Source organism: Amblyomma mixtum, chromosome 5 (genome assembly GCF_055824585.1).
Source record: "Amblyomma mixtum isolate Tamu chromosome 5, ASM5582458v1, whole genome shotgun sequence".
NCBI lineage: Eukaryota > Metazoa > Arthropoda > Arachnida > Ixodida > Ixodidae > Amblyomma > Amblyomma mixtum.
The window spans coordinates 201,923,534-201,936,321 of NC_143016.1; positions in this window are offsets into that span (position 1 = coordinate 201,923,534).

Here is a 12,788-nt window from a genome sequence, read left to right on the forward strand (position 1 = left end):
AAGCTTACCGCATATAAAAATGCCTAATAAGATCAATTCTAGAGCATAATACCCTGTTTGGTCACCCTATCATGTGAGTGATGTAAAAAAAACCTGAGTCTCTTCAAAAAAAGCAATAAGATTTATTTACGGCAGCAAGAAAAACAAAATGAAGCGCTTTCAGTGTTCTGCGATTCAAGTGAGAAATGGCAAATTTAATTTCAAGAAAATCGTTGTCATGACACTTACGACCAAAAACGAACCTTTTAAATACACTTATAAAAACAGATCAAACAACTTATCACAAGTAAAGAGATTTAAGTATCTGGGAATAACATTCACACCTAATCCACAGGCATATCGACCTAATTTGCTCAAAAGCACAAGCTTACCGCATATAAAAATGCCTAATAAGTCCAATTCTTGATCATACATGCGCTGTTTGGTCACCCTATCATGTGCGTGATGTAAAAAAACCTTGAGTCTCTTCAAAGAAAAGCAATAAGATTTATTTACGGCAGCAAGAGAAACTAAATGAAGCGTTTTCAGTGTTCTGCGATTGAAGTGATAAATGGCAAATTTAATTTCAAGAAAATCGTTGTCATGACACTTACGACCAAAAAAGAACCATTTAAATACACTTATAAAAACAGATCAAACAACTTATCACAAGTAAAGAGATTTCAGTATCTGGGAGTAACATTCACATCTAATGCACAGGTATATGACCTAATTTGCTCCAAAGCACAAGCTTACCGCATATAAAAATGCCTAATAAGATCAATTCTTGAGCATGCATGCGCTGTTTGGTCACCCTTTCATGTGCGTGATGTAAAAAAACCTGTGTCTCTTCAAAGAAAAGCAATAAGATTTAATTACAGCAGCAAGATAAACTAAATGAAGCGTTTTCAGTGTTCTGCGATTGAAGTGAGAAATGGCAAATTTAATTTCAAGAAAATCGTTGTCATGAAACTTACGACCAAAAAAGAACCATTTAAATACGCTTATAAAAACAGATCAAACAACTTATCACAAGCAAAGAGATTTCAGTCTTCATATTCACACCTAATGCACAGGCATATCGACCTAATTTGCTCCAAAGCACAAGCTTACCGCATATAAATATGCCTAATAAGACAAATTCTTGAGCATACATGCACTGTTTGGTCACCCTATCATGTGCGTGATGTAAAAAAAACCTGAGTCTCTTCAAAGAAAAGCAATAAGATTTATTTACGGCAGGAACGGAAACTAAATGAAGCGTTTTCAGTGTTCTGCGATTCAAGTGAGAAATGGCAAATTTAATTTCAAGAAAATCGTTGTCATGACACTTACGACCAAAAAAAACCATTTAAATACACTTATAAAAACAGCTCAAACAACTTATCACAAGTAAAGAGATTTCAGTCTTTGGGAGCAACATTCACACCTAATGCACAGGCATATCGACCTAATTTGCTCCAAAGCACAAGCTTACCGCATATAAAAATGCCTAATAAGACCAATTCTTGAGCATGCATGCGCTGTTTGGTCACCCTTTCATGTGCGTGATGTAAAAAAAACCTGTGTCTCTTCAAAGAAAAGCAATAAGATTTATTTACAGCAGCAAGAGAAACTAAATGAAGCGTTTTCAGTGTTTTGCGATCGAAGTGAGAAATGGCAAATTTAATTTCAAAAAAATCGTTGTCATGACACGACCAAAAAAGAACAATTTATATACACTTATAAAAACACATCAAACAACTTATCACAAGTAAAGAGATTTCAGTCTTCACATTCACACCTAATGCACAGGCATATCGACCTAATTTGCTCCAAAAGCACCAGCTTACCGAATATAAAAATGCCTAATGAGACCAATTCTTGAGCATACATTCGCTGTTTGGTCACCCTATCATGTGCGTGATGTAAAAAAAACCTGAGTCTCTTCAGAGAAAAGCAATAAGATTTATTTACGGCAGCAAGAAAAACTAAATGAAGCGTTTTCAGTGTTCTGCGATTGAAGTGTGAAATGTCAAACTTAATTTCAAGAAAATCGTTGTCATGACACTTACGACCAAAAAAGAGCCATTTAAATACACTTATAAAAACAGATCAAACAACTTATCACAAGTAAAGAGATTTCAGTGTTTGGGAGTAACATTCACACTTAATGCACAGGCATATCGACCTAATTTGCTCCAAAGCACAAGCTTACCGCATATAAATATGCCTAATAAGACAAATTCTTGAGCATACATGCACTGTTTGGTCACCCTATCATGTGCGTGATGTAAAAAAAACCTGAGTCTCTTCAAAGAAAAGCAATAAGATTTATTTACGGCAGGAACAGAAACTTAATGAAGCGTTTTCAGTGTTCTGCGATTGAAGTGATAAATGGCGAATTTAATTTCAAGAAAATCGTTGTCATGACACTTACGACCAAAAAAGAAACGTTTAAATACACTTATAAAAACAGATCAAACAACTTATCACAAGTAAAGAGATTTCACTCTTCACATTCACACCTAATGCACAGGCATATCGACCTAATTTGCTCCAAAGCACAAGCTTACCGCATATAAAAATGCCTAATAAGAACAATTCTTGAGCATACATGCGCTGTTTGGTCCCCCTACATGTGCGTGATGTAAAAAAACCTGAGTCTCTTCTAAGAAAAGCAATAAGATTTATTTACGGCAGCAAGAGAAACTAAATGAAGCGTTTTCAGTGTTCTGCGATTGAAGTGAGAAATGGCAAATTTAATTTCAAGAAAATCGTTGTCATGACACTTACGACCAAAAAAGAACCATTTAAATACACTTATAAAAACAGATCAAACAACTTATCACAAGTAAAGAGATTTCAGTCTTCACATTCACACCTAATGCACAGGCATATCGACCTAATTTGCTCCAAAGCACAAGCTTACCGCATATAAATATGCCTAATAAGACCAATTCTTTAGCATACATGCACTGTTTGGTCACCCTATCATGTGCGTGATGTAAAAAAAACCTGAGTCTCTTCAAAGAAAAGCAATAAGATTTATTTACGGCAGGAAGAGAAACTAAATGAAGCGTTTTCAGTGTTCTGCGATTCAAGTGAGAAATGGCAAATTTATTTTCAAGAAAATCGTTGTCATGACACTTACGACCAAAAAAACCATTTAAATACACTTATAAAAACAGATCAAACAACTTATCACAAGTAAAGAGATTTCAGTATCTGGGAATAACATTCACACCTTATCCACAGGCATATCGACCTAATTTGCTCAAAAGCACAAGCTTACCGCATATAAAAATGCCTAATAAGACCAATTCTTGATCATACATGCGCTGTTTGGTCACCCTATCATGTGCGTGATGTAAAAAAACCTGAGTCTCTTCAAAGAAAAGCAATAAGATTTATTTACGGCAGCAAGAGAAACTAAATGAAGCGTTTTCAGTGTTTTGCGATCGAAGTGAGAAATGGCAAATTTAATTTCAAAAAAATCGTTGTCATGACACGACCAAAAAAGAACAATTTAAATACACTTATAAAAACACATCAAACAACTTATCACAAGTAAAGAGATTTCAGTCTTCACATTCACACCTAATGCACAGGCATATCGACCTAATTTGCTCCAAAGCACCAGCTTACCGCATATAAAAATGCCTAATAAGACCAATTCTTGAGCATACATGCACTGTTTGGTCACCCTATCATGTGCGTGATGTAAAAAAAACGTGAGTCTCTTCAAAGAAAAGCAATAAGATTTATTTACGGCAGGAACAGAAACTAAATGAAGCGTTTTCAGTGTTCTACGATTCAAGTGAGAAATGGCAAATTTAATTTCAAGAAAATCGTTGTCATGACTCTTACGACCAAAAAAAACCATTTAAATACACTTATAAAACAGCTCAAACAACTTATCACAAGTAAAGAGATTTCAGTCTTTGGGAGTAACATTCACACCTAATGCACAGGCATATCGACCTAATTTGCTCCAAAGCACAAGCTTACCGCATATAAAATGCCTAATAAGATCAATTCTAGAGCATACATACCCTGTTTGGTCACCCTATCATGTGAGTGATGTAAAAAAAAACCTGAGTCTCTTCAAAAAAAGCAATAAGATTTATTTACGGCAGCAAGAGAAACTAAATGAAGCGTTTTCAGTGTTCTGCGATTGAAGTGAGAAATGGCAAATTTAATTTCAAGAAAATCGTTGTCATGACACTTACGATCAAAAAAGAACCATTTAAATACACTTATAAAAAAGATCAAACAACTTATCACAAGTAAAGAGATTTCAGTCTTCACATTCACACCTAATGCACAGGCATATCGACCTAATTTGCTCCAAAGCACAAGCTTACCGCATATAAAAATGCCTAATAAGATCAATTCTAGAGCATAATACCCTGTTTGGTCACCCTATCATGTGAGTGATGTAAAAAAAACCTGAGTCTCTTCAAAGAAAAGCAATAAGATTTATTTACGGCAGGAAGAGAAACTAAATGAAGCGTTTTCAGTGTTCTGCGATTCAAGTGAGAAATGGCAAATTTAATTTCAAGAAAATCGTTGTCATGACACTTACGACCAAAAAAACCATTTAAATACACTTATAAAAACAGATCAAACAACTTATCACAAGTAAAGAGATTTCAGTATCTGGGAATAACACTCACACCTAATCCACAGGCATATCGACCTAATTTGCTCAAAAGCACAAGCTTACCGCATATAAAAATGCCTAATAAGACCAATTCTTGATCATGCATGCGCTGTTTGGTCACCCTATCATGTGCGTGATGTAAAAAAACCTGAGTCTCTTCAAAGAAAAGCAATAAGATTTATTTACGGCAGCAAGAGAAACTAAATGAAGCGTTTTCAGTGTTTTGCGATCGAAGTGAGAAATGGCAAATTTAATTTCAAAAAAATCGTTGTCATGACACGACCAAAAAAGAACAATTTAAATACACTTATAAAAACACATCAAACAACTTATCACAAGTAAAGAGATTTCAGTCTTCACATTCACACCTAATGCACAGGCATATCGACCTAATTTGCTCCAAAGCACCAGCTTACCGCATATAAAAATGCCTAATAAGACCAATTCTTGAGCATACATGCGCTGTTTGGTCACCATATCATGTGCGCGATGTAAAAAAACCTGAGTCTCTTCAAAGAAAAGCAATAAGATTTATTTACAGCAGCAAGAGAAACTAAATGAAGCGTTTTCAGTGTTCTGCGATTGAAGTGAAAAATGGCAAATTTAATTTCAAGAAAATCGTTGTCATGAAACTTACGACCAAAAAAGAACCATTTAAATACACTGATAAAAACAGATCCAACAACTTATCACAAGTAAAGAGATTTCAGTCTTCACATTCACACCTAATGCACAGGCATATCGACCTAATTTGCTCCAAAGCACCAGCTTACCGCATATAAGTATGCCTAATAAGACAAATTCTTGAGCATACATGCACTGTTTGGTCACCCTATTATGTGCGTGATGTAAAAAAAACGTGAGTCTCTTCAAAGAAAAGCAATAAGATTTATTTACGGCAGGAACAGAAACTAAATGAAGCGTTTTCAGTGTTCTGCGATTCAAGTGAGAAATGGCAAATTTAATTTCAAGAAAATCGTTGTCATGACACTTACGACCAAAAAAAACCATTTAAATACACTTATAAAAACAGCTCAAACAACTTATCACAAGTAAAGAGATTTCAGTCTTTGGGAGTAACATTCACACCTAATGCACAGGCATATCGACCTAATTTGCTCCAAAGCACAAGCTTACCGCATATAAAATGCCTAATAAGATCAATTCTAGAGCATACATGCCCTGTTTGGTCACCCTATCATGTGAGTGATGTAATAAAAACCTGAGTCTCTTCAAAAAAAGCAATAAGATTTATTTACGGCAGCAAGAGAAACTGAATGAAGCGTTTTCAGTGTTCTGCGATTCAAGTGAGAAATGGCAAATTTAATTTCAAGAAAATCGTTGTCATGAAACTTACGACCAAAAACGAACCATTTAAATACACTTATAAAAACAGATCAAACAACTTATCACAAGTAAAGAGATTTCAGTATCTGGGAGTAACATTCACACCTAATCCACAGGCATATCGACCTAATTTGCTCAAAAGCACAAGCTTACCGCATATAAAAATGCCTAATAAGACCAATTCTTGATCATACATGCGCTGTTTGGTCACCCTATCATGTGCGTGATGTAAAAAAACCTGAGTCTCTTCAAAGAAAAGCAATAAGATTTATTTACGGCAGCAAGAGAAACTAAATGAAGCGTTTTCAGTGTTCTGCGATTGAAGTGATAAATGGAAAATTTAATTTCAAGAAAATCGTCGACACTTACGACCAAAAAAGAACCATTTAAATACACTTATAAAAACAGATCAAACAACTTATCACAAGTAAAGAGATTTCAGTCTTCACATTCACACCGAATGCACAGGCATATCGACCTAATTTGCTCCAAAGCACAAGCTTACCGCATATGAATATGCCTAATAAGACCAATTCTTGAGCATACATGCACTGTTTGGTCACCCTATCATGTGCGTGATGTAAAAAAAACCTGAGTCTCTTCAAAGAAAAGCAATAAGATTTATTTACGGCAGGAAGAGAAACTAAATGAAGCGTTTTCAGTGTTCTGCGATTCAAGTGAGAAATGGCAAATTTAATTTCAAGAAAATCGTTGTCATGACACTTACGACCAAAAAAACCATTTAAATACACTTATAGAAACAGCTCAAACAACTTATCACAAGTAAAGAGATTTCAGTCTTTGGGAGTAACATTCACACCTAATGCACAGGCATATCGACCTAATTTGCTCCAAAGCACAAGCTTACCGCATATAAAAATGCCTAATAAGATCAATTCTAGAGCATAATACCCTGTTTGGTCACCCTATCATGTGAGTGATGTAAAAAAAACCTGAGTCTCTTCAAAAAAAGCAATAAGATTTATTTACGGCAGCAAGAAAAACTAAATGAAGCGCTTTCAGTGTTCTGCGATTCAAGTGAGAAATGGCAAATTTAATTTCAAGAAAATCGTTGTCATGACACTTACGACCAAAAACGAACCTTTTAAATACACTTATAAAAACAGATCAAACAACTTATCACAAGTAAAGAGATTTAAGTATCTGGGAATAACATTCACACCTAATCCACAGGCATATCGACCTAATTTGCTCAAAAGCACAAGCTTACCGCATATAAAAATGCCTAATAAGTCCAATTCTTGATCATACATGCGCTGTTTGGTCACCCTATCATGTGCGTGATGTAAAAAAACCTTGAGTCTCTTCAAAGAAAAGCAATAAGATTTATTTACGGCAGCAAGAGAAACTAAATGAAGCGTTTTCAGTGTTCTGCGATTGAAGTGATAAATGGCAAATTTAATTTCAAGAAAATCGTTGTCATGACACTTACGACCAAAAAAGAACCATTTAAATACACTTATAAAAACAGATCAAACAACTTATCACAAGTAAAGAGATTTCAGTATCTGGGAGTAACATTCACATCTAATGCACAGGCATATGACCTAATTTGCTCCAAAGCACAAGCTTACCGCATATAAAAATGCCTAATAAGATCAATTCTTGAGCATGCATGCGCTGTTTGGTCACCCTTTCATGTGCGTGATGTAAAAAAACCTGTGTCTCTTCAAAGAAAAGCAATAAGATTTAATTACAGCAGCAAGAGAAACTAAATGAAGCGTTTTCAGTGTTCTGCGATTGAAGTGAGAAATGGCAAATTTAATTTCAAGAAAATCGTTGTCATGAAACTTACGACCAAAAAAGAACCATTTAAATACGCTTATAAAAACAGATCAAACAACTTATCACAAGCAAAGAGATTTCAGTCTTCATATTCACACCTAATGCACAGGCATATCGACCTAATTTGCTCCAAAGCACAAGCTTACCGCATATAAATATGCCTAATAAGACAAATTCTTGAGCATACATGCACTGTTTGGTCACCCTATCATGTGCGTGATGTAAAAAAAACCTGGGTCTCTTCAAAGAAAAGCAATAAGATTTATTTACGGCAGGAACGGAAACTAAATGAAGCGTTTTCAGTGTTCTGCGATTCAAGTGAGAAATGGCAAATTTAATTTCAAGAAAATCGTTGTCATGACACTTACGACCAAAAAAAACCATTTAAATACACTTATAAAAACAGCTCAAACAACTTATCACAAGTAAAGAGATTTCAGTCTTTGGGAGCAACATTCACACCTAATGCACAGGCATATCGACCTAATTTGCTCCAAAGCACAAGCTTACCGCATATAAAAATGCCTAATAAGACCAATTCTTGAGCATGCATGCGCTGTTTGGTCACCCTTTCATGTGCGTGATGTAAAAAAAACCTGTGTCTCTTCAAAGAAAAGCAATAAGATTTATTTACAGCAGCAAGAGAAACTAAATGAAGCGTTTTCAGTGTTTTGCGATCGAAGTGAGAAATGGCAAATTTAATTTCAAAAAAATCGTTGTCATGACACGACCAAAAAAGAACAATTTATATACACTTATAAAAACACATCAAACAACTTATCACAAGTAAAGAGATTTCAGTCTTCACATTCACACCTAATGCACAGGCATATCGACCTAATTTGCTCCAAAAGCACCAGCTTACCGAATATAAAAATGCCTAATGAGACCAATTCTTGAGCATACATTCGCTGTTTGGTCACCCTATCATGTGCGTGATGTAAAAAAAACCTGAGTCTCTTCAGAGAAAAGCAATAAGATTTATTTACGGCAGCAAGAAAAACTAAATGAAGCGTTTTCAGTGTTCTGCGATTGAAGTGTGAAATGTCAAACTTAATTTCAAGAAAATCGTTGTCATGACACTTACGACCAAAAAAGAACCATTTAAATACACTTATAAAAACAGATCAAACAACTTATCACAAGTAAAGAGATTTCAGTGTTTGGGAGTAACATTCACACTTAATGCACAGGCATATCGACCTAATTTGCTCCAAAGCACAAGCTTACCGCATATAAATATGCCTAATAAGACAAATTCTTGAGCATACATGCACTGTTTGGTCACCCTATCATGTGCGTGATGTAAAAAAAACCTGAGTCTCTTCAAAGAAAAGCAATAAGATTTATTTACGGCAGGAACAGAAACTTAATGAAGCGTTTTCAGTGTTCTGCGATTCAAGTGAGAAATGGCAAATTTAATTTCAAGAAAATCGTTGTCATGACACTTACGACAAAAAACGAACCATTTAAATACACTTATAAAAACAGATCAAACAACTTATCACAAGTAAAGAGATTTCAGTATCTGGGAGTAACATTCACACCTAATCCACAGGCATATCGACCTAATTTGCTCAAAAGCACAAGTTTACCGCATATAAAAATGCCTAATAAGACCAATTCTTGATCATACATGCGCTGTTTTGTCACCCTATCATGTGCGTGATGTAAAAAAACCTGAGTCTCTTCAATGAAAAGCAATAAGATTTATTTACGGCAGCAAGAGAAACTAAATGAAGCGTTTTCAGTGTTCTGCGATTGAAGTGATAAATGGCGAATTTAATTTCAAGAAAATCGTTGTCATGACACTTACGACCAAAAAAGAAACGTTTAAATACACTTATAAAAACAGATCAAACAACTTATCACAAGTAAAGAGATTTCACTCTTCACATTCACACCTAATGCACAGGCATATCGACCTAATTTGCTCCAAAGCACAAGCTTACCGCATATAAAAATGCCTAATAAGAACAATTCTTGAGCATACATGCGCTGTTTGGTCCCCCTACATGTGCGTGATGTAAAAAAACCTGAGTCTCTTCTAAGAAAAGCAATAAGATTTATTTACGGCAGCAAGAGAAACTAAATGAAGCGTTTTCAGTGTTCTGCGATTGAAGTGAGAAATGGCAAATTTAATTTCAAGAAAATCGTTGTCATGACACTTACGACCAAAAAAGAACCATTTAAATACACTTATAAAAACAGATCAAACAACTTATCACAAGTAAAGAGATTTCAGTCTTCACATTCACACCTAATGCACAGGCATATCGACCTAATTTGCTCCAAAGCACAAGCTTACCGCATATAAATATGCCTAATAAGACCAATTCTTTAGCATACATGCACTGTTTGGTCACCCTATCATGTGCGTGATGTAAAAAAAACCTGAGTCTCTTCAAAGAAAAGCAATAAGATTTATTTACGGCAGGAAGAGAAACTAAATGAAGCGTTTTCAGTGTTCTGCGATTCAAGTGAGAAATGGCAAATTTATTTTCAAGAAAATCGTTGTCATGACACTTACGACCAAAAAAACCATTTAAATACACTTATAAAAACAGATCAAACAACTTATCACAAGTAAAGAGATTTCAGTATCTGGGAATAACATTCACACCTAATCCACAGGCATATCGACCTAATTTGCTCAAAAGCACAAGCTTACCGCATATAAAAATGCCTAATAAGACCAATTCTTGATCATACATGCGCTGTTTGGTCACCCTATCATGTGCGTGATGTAAAAAAACCTGAGTCTCTTCAAAGAAAAGCAATAAGATTTATTTACGGCAGCAAGAGAAACTAAATGAAGCGTTTTCAGTGTTTTGCGATCGAAGTGAGAAATGGCAAATTTAATTTCAAAAAAATCGTTGTCATGACACGACCAAAAAAGAACAATTTAAATACACTTATAAAAACACATCAAACAACTTATCACAAGTAAAGAGATTTCAGTCTTCACATTCACACCTAATGCACAGGCATATCGACCTAATTTGCTCCAAAGCACCAGCTTACCGCATATAAAAATGCCTAATAAGACCAATTCTTGAGCATACATGCACTGTTTGGTCACCCTATCATGTGCGTGATGTAAAAAAAACGTGAGTCTCTTCAAAGAAAAGCAATAAGATTTATTTACGGCAGGAACAGAAACTAAATGAAGCGTTTTCAGTGTTCTACGATTCAAGTGAGAAATGGCAAATTTAATTTCAAGAAAATCGTTGTCATGACTCTTACGACCAAAAAAAACCATTTAAATACACTTATAAAACAGCTCAAACAACTTATCACAAGTAAAGAGATTTCAAAAGAAAACATTCGACAGAAGTCTGTCTGGTTGGGAAATTTAATGTTAGGAGAAGGTAAGTGACGCCAACCAAGTAAAATACAGGAAAAACACGACGTTTCGGGACCGGCTCGGCCCCTTCTTCACGGTGTGACTACGGGCGAGCGCAGCTTGGCTTTTTAAGCCCCTGTGTGGAGGACCTGCGGGTCAATGGCCGCAGCCCATGGACGTAGGATGAGGGGAGAGTCCCCAGGGAACGATTAACATTCTCTCGTGTTTGCTGTATGTGCCACGACTCGAGTAGAAGCCTCCTGCGTGGGTTAGCTTCCGTTTCCAATACAATGGTGCTGTCGAAGTCAATTGGGTGGTCACACCCTTCACAGTGTTCGGCCACGGCGCTGCGTTGACGATTCATGTGACGGACGTCCGCTTTGTGTTGGTTCATCCTTTCCGCGAAGTTCTTCGTTTCCCCTATGTACGACGCCGGGCAGACGGAACACGGAATTTTGTACACGACGCCCTGGGCCTTTTCTCTGGGCTGCCGGTTTTTTGGGCGGGGGAGAAGGCGACCGATAGTGCTGGTCGGTTTGTGCGTTGTCAGCACCCCTTCTTTTCCGAGAATGCGACCGAGCGTCTCGCTCACGCCTCTCACGTAGGGGATGCAAACACGTTTCCGCTTCTGGCATGCGTCTGAGGAAATAATAGACCGGATTTTGTTTTGCCTTTCTTGCTTCCTGATAATGCGCCGGATGAATGAGCTTGGGTAGCCGTTCTTTTGGAGGTCAGAAATGACTCGGTTCTTCTCCTTCCTTTTATCTTCACTTGAGGAACATATGGAGTCGGCTCTCTTCAGTAATGACGTCACGACAGATGCTTTGTGCGGGATGGGATGGTTCGAATCGAAATGTAGGTACCGTCCTGTGTGGGTTGGCTTCCTGTGCACCGAGGACTGCAGGCCTTTGTCGTGCCTTGTAAGTAGGACATCCAGAAAAGGCAGGCTGCCCTGCTGTTCATGTTCAACAGTAAATTGTATGGCCGGTTCAACTGAATTTAGATGACTCTGGAGGTTTTCTATCTCTGAGGTTTTCACCACACAAAAGCAGTCGTCTACATAACGGAGGAATAACTTTGGCTTGGGATTAAAGGAGGAGAGGGCCCGGCTTTCGACGTCCTCCATGGTTAGGTTAGCCACTGTGACTGAAATTGATGCCCCCATAGCAGTTCCGGTTTTTTGCTTGAAAAGTTCTCCGTTGCTATTCTCCGGAACTGCTATGGGGGCATCAATTTCAGTCACAGTGGCTAACCTAACCATGGAGGACGTCGAAAGCCGGGCCCTCTCCTCCTTTAATCCCAAGCCAAAGTTATTCCTCCGTTATGTAGACGACTGCTTTTGTGTGGTGAAAACCTCAGAGATAGAAAACCTCCAGAGTCATCTAAATTCAGTTGAACCGGCCATACAATTTACTGTTGAACATGAACAGCAGGGCAGCCTGCCTTTTCTGGATGTCCTACTTACAAGGCACGACAAAGGCCTGCAGTCCTCGGTGCACAGGAAGCCAACCCACACAGGACGGTACCTACATTTCGATTCGAACCATCCCATCCCGCACAAAGCATCTGTCGTGACGTCATTACTGAAGAGAGCCGACTCCATATGTTCCTCAAGTGAAGATAAAAGGAAGGAGAAGAACCGAGTCATTTCTGACCTCCAAAAGA